General features: G+C 37.7%; 1 long non-coding RNA gene across 1 annotated transcript; it reads left to right on the top strand.

Annotated features, from left to right (window-relative positions):
• The first annotated feature begins 12,820 nt into the window (after nt 1–12,820).
• On the top strand, nt 12,821–16,812 carry LOC144377687 (uncharacterized). The gene is made up of 2 exons (XR_013438663.1): nt 12,821–15,967; nt 16,083–16,812. It is a non-coding gene; the product is annotated as an uncharacterized LOC144377687 (long non-coding RNA).
• Nucleotides 16,813–18,117: the final 1,305 nt, after the last annotated feature.

Raw genomic sequence — 18,117 nt, 5'->3', positions numbered from 1 at the left:
TGTGTAAGCTCTCGGCATTAACAATAGGCTTTCTGCAAAAGCCAAGCTCCCATTTTTCTTTCAGATGCTCATCGACACTTGTGTCCCAATATTAAATGGGTGATTTGCACCTTCACAATGTAAATAGTTGGGCTGGCAAAATTCACACATTTTTCCCATTTCAGCTTTTGGCCTTTATAAATAAGAAATAATCAATTAAAAATAGTCATCTTTGTACCCAAAAAAAGCCAGGCATAGTGGCACACACCTATAATCCCAGTGGCTCAGGAGGCTGAGGCAGAAGAATTGCAAGTTCAAAGCCAGCCTCAGCAATTTAGTGAAGTCCTAAGCAACTTAGCAAGACCCTGTCTCAAGACAAAATATAAATAGAAAGGGCTGGGATGTGACTCAGTTGTTAAGTGCCCCTAGGTTCAATCCCAGGTACAAAAAAAAAAAAAAAAAGCTTGGGATACAAACTACAAAACCACTCCAGTTTACATCTGTTCAATCCCAGGATGCAAAAGTCCCAAGCATACTGTTCACCATCCCAAAGAAAGAACTTACTTGGAGAACTCAATGGAGAGGTTTTGGATGTTTTATTACTTATTACTTAACTCGTTTTGGGCATCTTATTACTTAACTCACTCCTCGGTGGCAGCAAGCCTATGACACAATGGAGAGCCACACTGCACCTACAAGCAGGGGGAAAATATGGGATAGGTTGCATGCCTACTGAGCAGGTGGATTTTCTCAGATGCTTTATGAGAAAATTTTACTTTACAAACAGAATCACTCTGTTTAGAAACTCTCCTAAAGACTGGAGATAAGGGAAGTAGCCATGTGCTTTGTTATCACATTCTTTAGAGACTTTATCTTACTGCAAGTTTTCTTAAGCACTAATTAGTGTTTAACCCACAACATCTTAGAAATTCCAACTATGAACTTAAGTCTAACTTGAGAAGAAGGGAAGTGTTATGGGAAGTTGGTTTCTGTTCCTCCTGTGCACCTTATATCTAGTTGTTGGATCTTAAAATTGAGACAGCATTGTGAATTCTACAATAACATATGAATCTGAAAGTGGATATCCTCCAGGAAGTTACATATCAAATGTTATTTAAACATTCTTAATCAATATGACAAAACATAATTTTGTCAAAAAAAGAGAGAAAATAGGACTGAGAAAGGTTCAAAGGATAGATGAAGGCCAGGATGTTAAGTGAAAGATCAGCAGAGAAAGGGCACCTGGGATGTTAAAGGCAAGCACCATGGTTATATCTCTGCCCTGGCTCTATTACAACATCTCATCAGGAGTGCCCAGTGCAGATCCAGCTTGTCTAACATTTGATGCAAGAAATGGTTTTATGTGCACATCAGCTAGTCTGCCCAAGCCCAAGTCTCCTTAGGAAAACTTCCCTGTGGGATCTGATTTAAGTAAAATAATCATTCATTATATATATATCATATAATAATGTGTATGTATGAATGTATAGACATACATACATTCATACACATATATAATGTTTATATAGATTCCAAGACACTCCCATAGATATTATATACATATTTTTTCTTGGGGATTTGCAGAACAAATTATACTTATTAATTCAAATAATCTAAATAGCTCATTCATTTCTAAATAAAATATCCCTTAAGGCTATTTTATGTGCATGAGCAAGCATCCTAATTCTCCACACCCTTTGTCTTCTCTAATTCCTGAGATAATCAGACCATAGCTGTCTCCTTAAACCAACTAGGAGGAAAAGAGAAAAGAGGGAGAAGAATGCTGAGAGACTGTGCCTTCTAAAAATTCTAACTAAAAATGATAGTCATGCTGTGAATAGTTACACATAAATTCTGATACATTTTAGATCATTTTTTGCCCTGCGTGAGAGAACTATGTAAAAAACCTTGTAAAGTCACAAATAACTAACAGTAAATGGTTTCCCCAGAAAATCTATTCTGTTACTGACCTTCATCCATAAAATGCATCCTGGTTTATATTTATTTTTTCCTAACACTGTAATTAAAGGGAAACATGACACAACTCCATCTCTTCCCTGGCCAGTTGACCCTCATCGTCTCCGTATCAAAGGACAGCCATCACTTTATTGAATGGCACCATATCAAACAAAGTGGAAGCAGAGCCATCAGCTCGATGATCTTGTCTCATCAAATACCTTAAGATTAAAATACCGGCTCCTTAAATTGCCCTGTATCCCATGGGTTGTGTGAAGCACCCATTGCCACTGACCAAATGATTTGTTGTTTTTAATTAAATCCAGTAACAGTTATTGCCACTTTTGCACTAATCTCAACTACTGCAGTGTTTTTCAGAGATGATGTATCTTGCTTCAATAAAGCAATGTGCAAAGTTCTTTTTTTATTAAATTTAAATTAGTTGGAAAGTTTATATAAATCATCATTGAAAAAAAGAGTGAGCAAATATTATCAACTCAATAAATCTATCCCTGTGCATTAAAGAAGACAAACTTATATTAACTGCTGGGCTGCCTAGGAGAGTTATAGGGGTAAATCTTCTCAGGGAAGTACTCAGGGAAATAACTCATGAGTAAAACACCAAGAAACATGGGATATTTCTTTTCTATTTTCTTCCTAAGTGTTCTATTTCAATGGCAATGCTTTTATCTTTTGCTCTGACTTCATCAATAGCACTTTTAAACTCAGTAACGTTATTATCACAGGTGACCAACCATTTATGTGGTAAAAATAACCAGGCATGAAAGAAAATAAGAAAAAAGAAAAGATGATTTAAGAAGTTTTAAAATGTTTTTAAATCTGGTGCACTACACCTTTCATTGCCATAATAACTTAAAGTTTTAAAAATATATTTCCTCCACCAACACAGAAAGGAAAGACACAACAAGATATGGTTTTACAAAATAGACTCTTCAATAGATTATGTAGGATTGAAATGGAAAAATAGCACAGCCTTTCTTGGTCATAATGATTGACTGTCTCAATAGTTGCATTAGACATTGTATGTTATCACCAGGCATAGTGGTACATGCTTGTAATCCCGGTGGCTCAGGAGGCTGAGGCAAGGGGATTACAAATTCAAAGCCAACCTCAGCAACTAAATGAGGCCCTAAGAAACGTAGTGAAAGCTTGTCTCAAAATAAAAATTTAAAAGGGCTGGGGATGTGGTTCAATCCCTGGTACAAAAAAAAAAAAAAAAGGGCTGGGGATGTGGCTCAAGTGGTAGCGTGCTTGCCTGGCATGCGTGCGGCCCGGGTTCGATCCTCAGCACCATATACAAAGATGTTGTGTCCTCCGAAAACTAAAAAATAAATATTAAAATTCTCTCTCTCTCTCTCTCAAAAAAAAAAAGATAATTAAAAAAAAAATACATGCTATCAGCTTTCTTACACATCCCAAACTATCCCCAAAGATTCTACAATGCCTATCCTAAAGAATTAAGTCACTATACTGTAGTAATATGTGCATATCCATGTTTATAGCAGCACAATCACAATAGCCAAACTATGGAACCAGCCTACGTGTCCATCAGCAGATGAATGGATAAAGAAAATGTAGTATATATACACAATGAAGTTTTATTCAACCATAAAGAAAAATGAAATTATGTCATTTGCAGGAACATGTATGAAGCTTGAGAACATTATGTTGAGTGAAATAATCCATATTCAGAAAGTCAAGAGTCATATGTTTTCTGTCATATGTGAAAGCCAGAGGAGAAAGAGGATGTGGCTCAGTAGGGTAGAGGAAAAGAACCAGGTGAAGAGATGAGGAGAGGGAAAGGGGAAATGCTGAGGAATTGCATTGCCCAAACTATATTGTATTGTGTACATGTATAAATAAGTTAACAACAAATCCCACCATTATGTGCAACAATAATGCACCCATAAAAAAATATAGAAAAAAAATGATTCCACAATCCCACTTGACTCCATTCTTATTCTTCTCAAAACACATACACACACACACACACACACACACACACACACACACACACACCAGGAAGAAGCAATTCTACAATTATATCTGCTTATATCTCCAGTCTCCAAGATAAAACATAATATTGTGTTTCCTTCAACTTCAATTACCTTCTTCATAAGGGTAAACATCCAATGTTCTTATATCCTATTAGATGTTAGAATTGGTATATGTAATCTTATCAATTCCTTATTTTAGAGGTGAGGAAACTAAAATTCCAAGTGGATGGTAAATCAAATCAAAATGGCCAAGCTGGACATAGTGGCCCAGATGTGCAATCCCAGCAATTTGGAAGACTGAAGCAGGAGGATCACAAGTTCAGGACAAGTCTCAGTAACCTAGCAAGACCCTGTCTCAAAATAAATAAATAAATAAGAATAAAATAAAAAAGACAGAGCACCCCTGGGTTCAATACACAGTAATAAAAAAGAAGAAAGAAAAGAAAAATTCCAAAATATGTATAGTTAGAGTCCCAAAAGGTAAGAAGAAATTGTGCCATGGAAGATATTTGAAGAAATAATGGTCAGATTTCTTAAAATTTTGATAAAAATTTTCATTTACTAGATCCAAAAATCTCAACAAAAACAACCAAAAAAAAAAAACTCTAAGTAAGATAAACACAAAGAAAATCAGATAATAACCAAACCTTAAAAGTTAAGAGAAGTTGTCAGATGTGGTGGTAGACACCTGTAATCCAAGCAACTTGAGAAGCTAAGGCAGGAAGATTACAAGTTTGAGACCAACTAGGAAATTTAGTGAGGCCCTGTCTTCAAAATAAAAAAGGGATGTAGCTCACTGGTACAGCACCCATGGTTTCAAGCCTCAATATCAGGGGGAAAAAAAAGTCAAAAGAATTTAAATGCATACCACCTACAGAGGAAAAACAGTAATAATTATCAGTGACACTTCTTAGAAACAATGTAAGCCAGAGACAATTGATGATGTAATGTCTTTAAAATGTTAAAAGAAAAAAAAATCATCAACATAGAATTTTATATTGAGAAAATATTCTTCAAAAATATAGTTAAAAACACATAGAAATATCATGTCAGGCTCTCTGTTCTGGTATTGCATTTGACCAAGATGAGCAAATAACCAAGAAGGTAGAGTTATCCACCTAATGTGATGTTCTCAGATACAACTTACTATATCAAAATATTCTACATAGCCCTAAAACTGATGCGATGTGCCCCAGTCAACAGCTGAAGCCTCCCATGCTCTCCTCAATCTTGATTCTAGCTACGCTGACTTTCAATTCCTGAGCAATATCCTATTCTCTCCTTCTGCGTCGCTTTTTCAAACACTGTGAAACAACTTCCTAGAAAGTCCTCCTGCCCCATCTCCTGCCTTTGCCAAGCCAAAAATTACCTTCCCTCACACCCCAAATGAGTTACATGTTCCTGGAGGCAGCCCCTCCTGACCTTCCTAGCATCTGCTTCACCTCCCAAGGAGCAAAGTGCTTTTGTTTGCATTGCTGTTGAGTTGATGGTCATCTCTGTATGATTATAAATTATATGAGGGTAGGGCTAATGCTTCATTTTTTCCTCTGTAATAACCCAGAACTTAACAGAATGTCTGGCCTTGAGTAAATATTTATAAAGATTATTAAATACTGAAAAAAAGAACATTAGGGAATACCCATGCACCCTCTTAGTTTCAAGCATGCTGGCATTTAAAGCATGGAATGCAGCTCAGAAAAGGAGGTCTAGGATGTCAGCTGGAGGCTGCACTGCTGCAGGTTCACTAATTCTTCCAGAGGAAGAAGCAGCAACTCTTGAGGCCAAACTGTGGAGGGAGAATAAGAACTGTCTTCCCTGAAATTCAAAGCAAAAACCATACTCTAAATTGAAAGAAAGATTCTCTCTTTATTTTAAATCAAACTTAACCAGAGGAGGGAGAAGAAAGAAACCACCTTTGCACTGAGCCAAAAGGTGCAGAAATAATAGGGGAATCCATGGTCCCAGGCCAATATTTATAACTTTCTTCTTTATTCTTTAGGGGTAAATCTACATAGATAAAAATTAGAACAAGGTGTAATGAGAAAGTTATTTCCATTCAGCTGCATCTTAATCTTTGAACTAAACCAAGCAAAAGAAAATGAGACCATCCTGTTGTTCTTGAGAGCAAGTTGCATAATTTCCATAACTGTCTGTCATGAAATTGGATAAGGCCATGAAGTGCCTTTTTCTCTTTTGAAGGTCGAAATATACATTTTGTTCTCTATATATGGGGATAACCTTCTATAAATTTTGCTAGTGGCCACACTTATACATAAAAAAATTCTTCATAAACAGACTCCTGGCATTTGTTGTTCATGTATGCTGCCTTCATTTCTCATTTTTGAAGTTTTGTGCATCTCAAAATAAAAAGGGATCATATGCATTTATAATGACTGACATCTCAGTTCGGTAAATTATATGCTAAGGTGCAAAAACCATGATACTCCTGTCTTAAAGCATATCATTTGGCATATTTTTGTCATCCTACCTTTCATTTTTTTAAGAGATCTTGCTAGAGAGTTTGGAATAAATAGGTCTTTGTTGAGATCATCTTTTATTCTCTAAGGCTGTTACAAAGTGTCCTATTCTGTCAGATTCTATGACTCACCAGTAATTCTAGTGCTCACAAATGACAGAAGATAAATCTGACACAGGGCCTAATCCAGGTCCATAGCACACATCTCTTTCTTCTACAGCAGGATGAAAACACAGATGCTTTTTCTTTCTGCCAGCTACACACAGACACATAAACATGCACATCCATGTGCTTGCACTCACATGGATACATATACATGCACACACATAAACTTGAACCACCATGTGCATACACACACATTCACCCATGTGTACATTACATGCATGCATATGTTCACATTAGGCACACATGTATGCACACATACACATATACATATGCACACATACACAAGATGGCACATAAACATAAAGAGAGCACAAGAGCAAACTTAGGATAGATAGTTGTTATAATTTCCTTGAAGCAAATAAGTTCTTTAACAGAGATAACATCTAATCTACTCTAGTCAAACATCCAAATATGTTTTGACCAAAGTAACTCAGTGAGCACATGTTAAAGGTCCCTTTTAATTTTTTGATTTTGTGCTATAAATTATATTGAAATATCAGTCAATCTAGATTCCCAGATAAAATGGAGAATACCCAGTTACAATCACAACATTTGGGACATTATATTAAAACACCATTTACTGTCTCTCTGAAATTCAAATTTAAAGGTTCATCGTATTTTTACTGCTAAATCTGACACTCCCTAGTAAATGTACTAAACAGCAAGAAACACCTAACATGAGCCCACTTTCATCTACATTAGCCTTCATCTGGAGTCTTCATCTGAATTGTACACAATGGGTTGTCCATAGCTGTCACCACACAGGGAAGTGAAGAGCACCCAAGAAGAAGGAGCTCAGTCTATTCAGGGAACACAGGGGCACAGCTGGGCTGAATGCATGGCACACAGCAAGCTGGCACTTGTAGGTTAGAGACAACATGACTCCTCAGTTGCACTTGCTCTGTGCCCTCTGCCAAGTCATAGCCTGGCTGAGCTCACAGTGCTAGCAGTCTCACACAGCGGGAGCTTCACATCCATGTCCACAACCTCTTGCCCTCATTTCTTTTCTTCAAAATGAAATTTTATTGCAGAAAACTTCCAAGCCAAACTCAAAGGCTTGTATATACTCTCTTCCATATTCTTATTTAAATCCACCCACCTTTTCATGACATCTCTATTATCCAGAATATACCACTAAAGAAAACAGGAGTATCATAAATACATACCAAGCACTGAAAGTCTTCAAGCAGAAGACATCACCCCTGTCCACAGGAATTGTTATCTAATAGGAGAGAATGATATCCATACATTAAAAACATATGAATACACACACAACATACCAAATCCAACTGAATAATGCAATTGAACTCATGAGCCCTTTTGATAAAGAGAAGTAGCCCATGCTGGGCTGGGGATGTAGCTCCTGGTGAAACACTTGCCTAGCATGTGTGAGACCCTGGTTTCAATCCTCTGTACCAAAACAAAAGAAAAACAAAAAACCCATGCCCTCCTCCAGTGTTATCTGGGACATCCAAATGAATACCACCACGAAAACAGATGAAAGTGATGGCAAGCCGAAATTTTATTTCTTAAAGAGCAACATGTTCTCCTCTCTGTATTTCCTACACTGTTCCCTTGGAAATCTCAGGTAAAGGATAACATTATTCCTATTTCTACAAACATTTCTGCACAACTACAAAGTTGGCATTTGGCATTTGCCCTGGTGAGTCTTGGCTTTAAGAAATATATGACAGGCCTGGGGATGTGGCTCAAGCGGTAACGCGCTCGCCTGGCATGCACGCAGCGCTAGGTTGGATCCTCAGCACCACATACAAATAAAAGATGTTGTGTCCACCGAAAACTAAAGCAATAAATATTAAAAATTCCCTCTCTCTCTCTCTCTCTAAAAAAAAGAAATATATGACAGAAATAATTTTAAATTTGTCATTGTTGCTTTCACTTCTTGTTATATATCCTCACCAATAATACCTTAAAACTGTTGGGCATCCCTTGGATATATAGCATGGACCTGAAATCTGACAGCCCTGAACTACACTGTATTCTTCCCATTGTGAACCTGGAGGGAAAGATGCTCAAGGTCAGGGCCAGTGTGCCTGAACTATCACTTGGTAAGATCTGGGGAAAGAATGGAGTGGGGCTCAAAGTGCTTTAAAGATCTCATTTTGTGCAGGATATAAAAGTACAGGTCTATTTTTTTTCTTTTCTTTAAATAAAATCTGCACTGAGATATAATTCTATTATAAAATCAAATTCAGGGGGCTGGGGTTGTAGCTCAGCAGTAGAGCGCTCACCTAGCACGTGTGAGGCCTGGATTTGATCCTCAGCACCACATAGAAATAAATAAATAAAAAGCATTGTGTACAACTACACCTAAAAAAAATATTTTTTAAAAAATCAGTACATGAATAATAGTATTCCCCTGAGTAAAATGAAGCAAACTCCTCTGGTCTTCATTTCTCCAGAATTACTTTCATTATTGCTGCTTGGTATTTTTTTGGGGGGGGAGTTTGATACAAAATGAAACTTGTTTCACTATCAGCAAATTAGGACTAATAAGAAATAATGCAAGTTTTCATTTATTAGCTAATATTATTAAGATGAGCTTGCTTTAAAATTTAAATTATTGAATTGGGGATGTAGCTCAGGGGTATAGCACTTGCCTAGTATGTGTGAGATCCTGGGCTCAATCCCAGCAAACAAAAATATAATAATAATGATTTAATAATAAATAAAATTAAAGTTATTGTAAAATTGAGACCTTGTGGGAAACACTCTGATAAACCCAACCTGATCTTTTATTAAATTGGGAGCCCTCTCACCCACAAAGCCATGAAAAGCTAATTTCGGCTTTACTATAAATTACTGCAAATTCTGAACCTGCTTGGAATGCCTGCCCGTGCCTTGAACTCACCCATGCCTGGCTCTCTGACCAGATAGCAGCCCTCTCTGAAACTTTAGTGACACCTCATAAATATTGGCCTTCCCTGGCCAGACAACGACCCTCTCTGAGGCTCTAATGGGCTTCATAAATTCTGATGTTGGGGCCAGCAAAAAATGTAAACTACCATTAGTGTGATGCTTGTCAGAGTCCTGTTATCTGTAATCCCCCTTTTGTGTAACTTTCTGGGCTATAAAGCTGGGCTGTAGGAAAGCTGGGGCTGCTGTCTTGTTCCTGCCGTTTTGGGAGGAAAAGGCAGTCCGGCCGGTCGAAATAATAAGCTTGCTTTAATTTGATTTTAATTGGAGTCAGTGGTCTTTTCTTGCGTCCTGGTCTAACATTTTGGAGTTCCCCAGCGAGATGACCCTGCCCGACCAGACCACAAGACCAGACTGCTGGAAATTCTGAAGCCGGCCTTCGCTCCAGGGCTCCGGGCTGGAGAGCCACTCTAGGGGGTGCGCAACTTGAGACGTTCCAAGGCCTCGGAGTGAGCCTTCGGTCCCGGAACCCTGCAGTGAACTGCCGCACTAAAACTATTAGCAAGCACCTGGTGGAGGAGGCCTCCATAGGTAAGTGGCGCCTTTATAACATCTGATATCCGGTTAAGGGAGATCTCTTCTGATGACAGAGAGGTGGCCTGGCGAGGCTCACATATACTCCTGTCCGGACAGTACGAGAAATCGTTCTGTCTTCTGTTCTGTTCTGTAGGGAATTCCTCTGGAAGGGTAGAGAGGTGCCGACGGGCACGCACGCACTCCTACCCCGGAGCTTTGGCAAGACGTTGCATTGCTCCTCTGTTTCTGTTTCGGCGCCGGGTTTCTGTTTTCTTGTTTTTGTTCTGTGTTCTATATGTTTTTTGTTTGTTTGTTTTTGTGCGTTTTGTTGTGTGATTTCAGTGATAAAAACTTAAGGATATTGGACGTGAAAATGGGTAATAAAGCAAGTCAGCCTGACACCCCTTTGGACTGTGTTTTAAGGAACTGTGATGAACTGTACCCCCCTTTGTTAAGCAGGAGGAGAGAAGCCCCTAGCTGGCTGCTTGAAGCACCTCCAGTGCAGAGGGCAATGCCTGCTGGGGACCTAAGAACTGAGTATCTCCCAGGTTAACAAGTGAGACTCCTTTAAAACCCCTTGTCCCTCCAGATCAAGAGAGTCACAACCTTTGGGCAGAGTTCCCGGTGTTTCTCCTTTGTTAGCAAAACAATAAAACTCCCTTTTTCTTTTTCTCAAAACCCTGTCCTCATTATTAAATTGGCATTAATTGGCTCTAAGGTCAGGAACCGAACTTTCAGTTACAAATTTTGATACCCCCCCCACCCCCAGAACTTTTTGAGAACTGACTACTGAAATGTTAGGAGATGAAATGTGCTTGGGGTGGAATCCTGTAAGTAAAAGGAGGGACTGAGGGACTCCCAGCAGCTGCCGAAGCCCTGTTGCTTCGGGGATTCCCTCCTTCTTTCCCTGCACTGTAAGGATTATGCCACCTCTGTCTTCTTGAAAAGAGAAAAAGAAAAAGGAGACACTTAATGCAGTAAAGTCGCTATGGAGACCCTTGATTTTATATTTCAGATTGCTCCTCTGTGAAAACATCTGGTCCCCTTGTGGGGACATCTATGGTGCCACTGGTGTAGGAGATTTTTCTCTTATCTGCTCTGTTTTAAAAGGTTTCTGTCTGTCAGCCATAGTCTGGAGCTCCTCTCTGTCTGTCCTGTGTCTTTGTTTCTGACCCTTTAAGACATGTGCAATAGTGTGTTGATATTATAAATTGTTTCTTGGGAATGATCTTGGCTGAATGTGTATCTAAAAGATGATGTTTTATTGTAACAATCTGGTATCTGAATGGGTTTTTGATGCATTGCACAATGCTGCAGTTAAAAGTTGGGTTTAGGTAGTTGTTTAGTTTATGATTTCAGATAATTCATGCCAGAGAACTTAAATACTTAGGATGGAAAACTAAAGAACTCTACTTCCAAGTTGGCAAGTAACTTCCCAATCATTCAGTCTTTTTTCACCAATTTTGAATTGGGTAGCCTGGGAAAATGTTACTGTGTGTACCAGTGCATTAATTTGGACAAGGATAGTAAATCATAGTATGGTATCTGTTGACAAAACAAGATGTAAAGATATAAAATTTTGTGAATTGTATCTTAAACTTGTATCATAATTTTCAACATTGGAACCTGAAAATTATGACTTATAGTTAAAATGCCTTAGGCCTGAGGTGTCTGCTCAGAATAGCAGTTTTTCCCTGCTCCTTCCAGACCTCAGCCAGGACTTATGTTGAAATGCAAATGAAAGAAGTCTGCAAGCTCAGTAGGAGACTGATCTGAGACCTAAGGAAAAAAAGTAAATTGTATGGTATTTACTAATTACTGGCCAGTCATTTTTACTAGGACTCTTGTTTTTTTCCTTAGATTCTGTATTTTTTTGAGCTCATGATTTTGACCCTACAGACCTAGGTTAATGTTTTTCTGATCAGTCCTATCTTTGACCAACTGTGGAGTTTTTGAAACATTGCAATGGAGATTTCACCTGCGAAAAGTTACTAAGGCCTTTACTATTGTTATGTGTGCACACTTTTGTTATGTGTTGTATGTCTATATATACATATGTCCGTATATCATATATATGATATACAAATTAACATATATAAGGAGCGCTCATAAAAACAAATTAAAAAAAATGGATCCAAAGATCTTTAATTCATGTGATTTAAACGGTTCAATTTAAATTGGATAAACAGATAAAAATAAATGTCTTTAAATTTAACTTACAAGTTTTTCTAGGTGTTCAAAAAACTCATAAAATATTAATGTCTATAAAATGTCTAATATGCCTTGGTTCTAGGACTTTTCCTTCAACAAAAAATGGTTTACACTGTTCAATACATTTGTCTAATATTTTGATAAATAAGTAAAGAAAATTTGATATGGGATTATTCATGAGTACTTTTGTTAGATATCTGATTGATTTACTAAGGTCTGTATAAGTTTGTACTAAAGTCTGTATAAGATTGTAAAAATCAGTCATGTGTTAAAGAGACAAAAATTTCTTAAAATATAAGTTTACCCATAACATTGTGTTTATTAAGTTTTACTTTTTTCTAGAGCAAGCAACCATAAAAATTAAACAACTGGTTAAATAAGAACTGTTATTTTAGAGCACTGTACTGCCATTTCTTTAAAAGCTAAGCTTGGTTAATGTAGAAACATCAATGTAATTGTGATGCTGTTAATGTGCTCATATCTTCCAGGTATACAAGTCTGTAAGGTAGAAACTTTAAAAGAGCATTATATCAAGCTGGTGTTCGGAAGTTGTATGGTAAAAAAATATATTGGGGATTTATTTACCTGTTATCAATAAGATATGTAAAGTTTTGTTACTTCTTACATTGGGGAACAATTTAAATGTATTTTTAAGTTAATGAGAGCCTAATCTATGTAAAGGTTAAAACTTTCAGCCTTTCTTTAATTCATGTTTTAAATGTGATATCAAATGGTGTTAGCTAATGTTCATGTGACCTCAAACAATTTATGTAAACTTTGTAAAATGATAATTAAAAATACAAAGATCAGCTTTAGAACTAAAACACTTAAGAATTATAAAGAGCCCTGCCTTACCTGAGATGAGGCTCTGTGTCCCATCTTACTACATGTGAGAAAGACTATGAAAACAGTAGGCCAGATTTTAGTTCATTTAAAGTTATGTTCAAAAATTTGTTTTTTGTTGTTTTTTTTTTTTGTCAAGATTACTAGGATCTCAAACAGGGGATATAATGTATAACTCAGCCAAAAATTCAGGGTAGCTGTTACACGAACTAAGTGTTTTTACTCTTGTTAATTTTATTTTGTAATTTCCTTATAAGTGATCTAAAGATTCCCTGTTAGTGTTTTACAGAAGTGTTGCTTTAAGAACACAACATGGGTTAGTTTGAGATAATAAGCCATCACCTACAAGACAGATAGGATAATACAGATCCCAATTAATAAAAAGATAAATAATTATAAAGTTATAGACATTAAAGCCCAGTACTCTTAATATAAGGCTGTTAAAATTTATTTGCTGGATGTTTAAGATTAAGTTTTAAAATTAAAGTTAAATTAAAAGGGCCAGAAAAACCAATATTCGGCTCTTGCCCTCTGAGTCAGTCTGAATCCAGGGAACAGGGGACTTCTCTAAAGAGCTTTGCAACTCTGGGCCACATAACCTCCCGATCAGGGAGACTAATGAGACCACTGGAGAACAGAAAGCCAATCAGTGAATTTGCTATGAAGAGGAGAGTCATCAGAGAAGGGAGACATCCCTGGTGCTTCCGAGGGAAGCCACATGGTCAAGCAAGACCTAGACCCATCCTAGCGCAAATGGCACTAGCAGAACTGAGAAGTTTCCCCAGGAATGACTCCCATAAAAGCTCAGCTGTTAACAATAGATAGAAACAAAAGTCAGTTTGACTGCTTCATCTTAAACACTTAGCAAAGACCGTTAAAACCAAAATACAGCCATTCCTGGGCATTTTAAATAATAATAATGATGATAATAATTATTATTATTATTATTTAAGGTATACACTTTATGTTAGCCTCCCAAAATAAGTAAGACTGGAGGCTACAAAGAAGGATTCTCAGACAGAAATGTCTGATAACTATAAAAAGAGACTATCAAGAGGAGCTGCCAGAGACAGAAGTTTTTAGTTTAAGGCCTACAGTTATTCCTAACCTACACAGGTAGGCTTCATGTTTGCTAGTATGATTATCCAGCCCTGAGTAACAGAATTAAAGGTTTCTCTATTAGACACAGAGCTCATACTAGTAAAAAAATTTTGCAAGATCAGATGGCATTAAATTATTAAACTGTATCTTATCGGGAAGGACATCTGTAACACTAAAAGTTAAATGTTAAATTTACAGGCCTGATAACTGGAAATGTTAAAGCCTGGTGAGGGAACTTCTATACAGTGACACGTTCCAGCTGCTACAACATTTACTCAGTACTCATGGTTTTTGTTTCTCTCATAGAAGCACCCATCCCCAGATGACTTTACAACCTGTTCTTCCCCAACCAGACTTCAAACCGAACTGACTTCTAAAAGGCAACTCATGTCCCTCACGCCGTGCCCCCTCACGTCACCCTCTCTCAGCTCAGAAGAAGCCAAAATGAGTGACGCCTGTCTTCTTACAACAATGGAGCCAAAAATAAATAGATTATCAATATAAGTAATTAATTAAGTCAGGTAAAATCAGGGAGACCGGTTTTGGGTGAGTTCTAAAAATTTGGAGACTGTTACCTGAGGGATTAAAATTCCCTCAGTGCTCTTCCCCTACCCTATCAAAGATTTGAAAGGGACACATAAGAAAAGGGGGGAATGATAAACCCAACCTGATCTTTTATTAAATTGGGAGCCCTCTCACCACAAAGCCATGAAAAGCTAATTTCGGCTTTACTATAAATTACTGCAAATTCTGAACCTGCTTGGAATGCCTGCCCGTGCCTTGAACTCACCCACGCCTGGCTCTCTGACCAGATAGCAGCCCTCTCTGAAACTTTAGTGACACCTCATAAATATTGGCCTTCCCTGGCCAGACAACGACCCTCTCTGAGGCTCTAATGGGCTTCATAAATTCTGATGTTGGGGCCAGCAAAAAATGTAAACTACCATTAGTGTGATGCTTGTCAGAGTCCTGTTATCTGTAACCCCCCTTTTGTGTAACTTTCTGGGCTATAAAGCTGGGCTGTAGGAAAGCTGGGGCTGCTGTCTTGTTCCTGCCGTTTTGGGAGGAAAAGGCAGTCCGGCCGGTCGAAATAATAAGCTTGCTTTAATTTGATTTTAATTGGAGTCAGTGGTCTTTTCTTGCGTCCTGGTCTAACAACTCCATCTCAGATCTTAAGTCTGTACTGTAGTTGACTAACCATTCTTAAAGATCACACATTTTAACAAGGCCCCTGTGCACTTAACTAGTTCGTAGCATACACCATAAGTAACTCACCATGAGTCAGACAATGCCTGAACTGTCCATACCTGTTTATTGAGATAAACCCCATGATAATACATGGATAATGGAACAATCTCAAGTTTCTATTAAAATTTCTAAATATGTGCCCTCAATTTCTGCACTTATATCATCAAATAGAGGTGACAAAGAGTTCACCAATTTGAGTTGAACTTAACTTATGGATTGCATAAGGCCTGATTTAAATTAACTACTTTGTAAATACCTTAACAGATCCCTTTGTTGAAGAGATTCTCAGGATCTTTAACATATTAGTCAATATTGGGAAACTGCAAGAAGAAAATAGAAACTATAGTATGCAGTTTCCTCCAAATTTATCCATGTCCAGATTTTATTTTTCACTGAGCATCTCACATATGGTCGTGTTGTTTTTTCTAGGTCCCGCATTTGAGAAAGAACATGCAGCCAAATTCAAACTGGAGTTCAGAAGCCCTCAGACTCCACTATTACTTGTGGCTCTTTCCAGGTATGTATCAACTGTGACCATTCCAGAGATGAAATAAAAACTAACCACAACCATTAAAGTCTCTCCTAACTGATGAGAAGTTTGCCTAACTTTCTTGATTTGTGTGTTCATCCAGCTCCCATATATACAGATACAGCTGATTTCTCCCTTTGCAAATCAGATGGATTTTATTCACGGACATTTGAAGTATGAATACCCTCATCAGCAACCCCATTACAGCAACTTAGTCTTCTTTTTGTGATATGCCATTGGCTTATGTTTGTCAATTAAATCAAACACCCTCACTATCACTAGCGATACCCAAGAGAAATTGGTAAGCATACAAAGCCCTTTTCATAAGTAGACATATGTATAAAAATCAATGCCCTTAATAAGAATTACTGAATTTAATCAAATCAAATAAAAACAGTATTAGCCCTAGATATAATGAACACTTAATTTGCAGATGAAGACAATGAAGGGTAGGGGTTAAGAGCTTTGTGCAAGACCACATCACTGGTTACTGGCAAAGCTGAGCCTATACCCTAGAACTCAAGTATATTTTAACCTGGTCCTTGCTTATTTTATCTCTGAAAAAATCAAAATTGATGCCAAAGGGCTTCTGGATTCGGGGCTGGGTTGAGTCTGCCCACATGTTCTCCCCCATGCCTAATTTATAATGATATGTGGTAGTCACTTGACATTTCCAATCTGATCACATTTCATTTCATGTGTACTTTTTTCCTCTGAACGGTTTCCATGTGATTGGCAATTTGATAAAGTATGATAATATTCAACTAAGTGTCCTCCAGCTGGACAAGCCTCATATATTTTCATAATAAATAAAGTGCTAGTTTCCAATTTAAGTTGCTGCTGTTTCCTTATTTAACCTCAGTTGTCCACTGGCAGGGCTTCAATACCATAAAGTGGGACATGTTCTAGATGAGATATGGGATTCCATTCACTTCATCCATTCATTCATATATTCACTCACTCATTGTTCACCAGAAATAAACTAATCTGTAGTCCAGAATGCTTACTGGATACCTGGTGTAAGGGACACATGTAGGGTTTGTAAAAGGCATACCCCTATCCCAAACAACTTCACAGTTTAATTAGAGAGCAGTTACATAAATAGCAAATACGTGTGTGTGTGTGTGTGTGTGTGTGTGTGTGTGTGTGTGTGCTGGGACTCAGAAAGCAATACCCCAAAGTGTAATAATGCTTTGCATGCTAAGTGTCTTTAATTGAAAAACAGTCTCATCAAAATGAACCCCATTATTATATATGTAACTATAATGCACTAATAAAAATAGTAAAAACATTAAAGTGGAAATAAAAGCAATCATAACAAAGTTCTCTCTGACCTTCTCCTGATCCCTGTCTCTCAGTCCTCTTTCCTGAAGTGTAGGAAGGGGCTTCCTCTAAAGTCCCCCTATCTACCTGAATCCAGGATCCTCTAAAGGATTAATTTGAAGGAAAGTTGACATCATACTTAGAGCCCAAACAAACTCTTTTCTGAGGTTATTGTCTGTTCTTAGAAACATCCATTTCCCCTAAAAATCATTTATTCTTCCTCTAAAACTGCCTACAGCCCCAACTTTCCTCTCCCCTGTAAAGTATGTAATCTGATAAATCTGATAAATCCCACTGGGTGACTGGACTCTCTCTCTCTATGGTATCTTCATGCATAGAATAAATTTGTATGCCTTTTATTGTTAATCTGTCTACTGTAACTTTATTTTTCGGACTCAAATATTGAGCCTCTAACAGAGGATGAGAGGTGCTTTTGCTCCCACACAGTGTATTATGGGAGTTTAGAGAGGACCCCAAGCCTAGCATGAGAGACAGGGAGACCTGTGTAACAGGGAACAATTAATGCAGGAGAATGAATCCTGAAGAATTAAGCAAACTTTATTCGTGCGAAAAGATGCAAGAAAGGGGGAGAGGACAACTCAAGGAAAAAACCTGGCCGAGAAAAGACATGAGACACCCAGGAGGCACCACTAATGATTCCTGAGCAGATCCATGCTGCTGGACATAAGAAGTAAAGCCAAAAGTACAAGAAGTCAATGGCAAGTGCTGGCCTGTTCGTGGAGGAGGGCCTTGGGCACCACATGGACTTTATTCTAGGCTAGGGAAACTCAACCTTGGCACTATTGCCATTTGGG

Source organism: Ictidomys tridecemlineatus, chromosome 5 (assembly GCF_052094955.1).
Source record: "Ictidomys tridecemlineatus isolate mIctTri1 chromosome 5, mIctTri1.hap1, whole genome shotgun sequence".
In the NCBI taxonomy this organism is placed as follows: Eukaryota; Metazoa; Chordata; class Mammalia; order Rodentia; family Sciuridae; genus Ictidomys; species Ictidomys tridecemlineatus.
The sequence above is the reverse complement of the archived record's forward strand: the minus strand, read 5'-3'. Positions and strand labels throughout refer to the sequence as shown.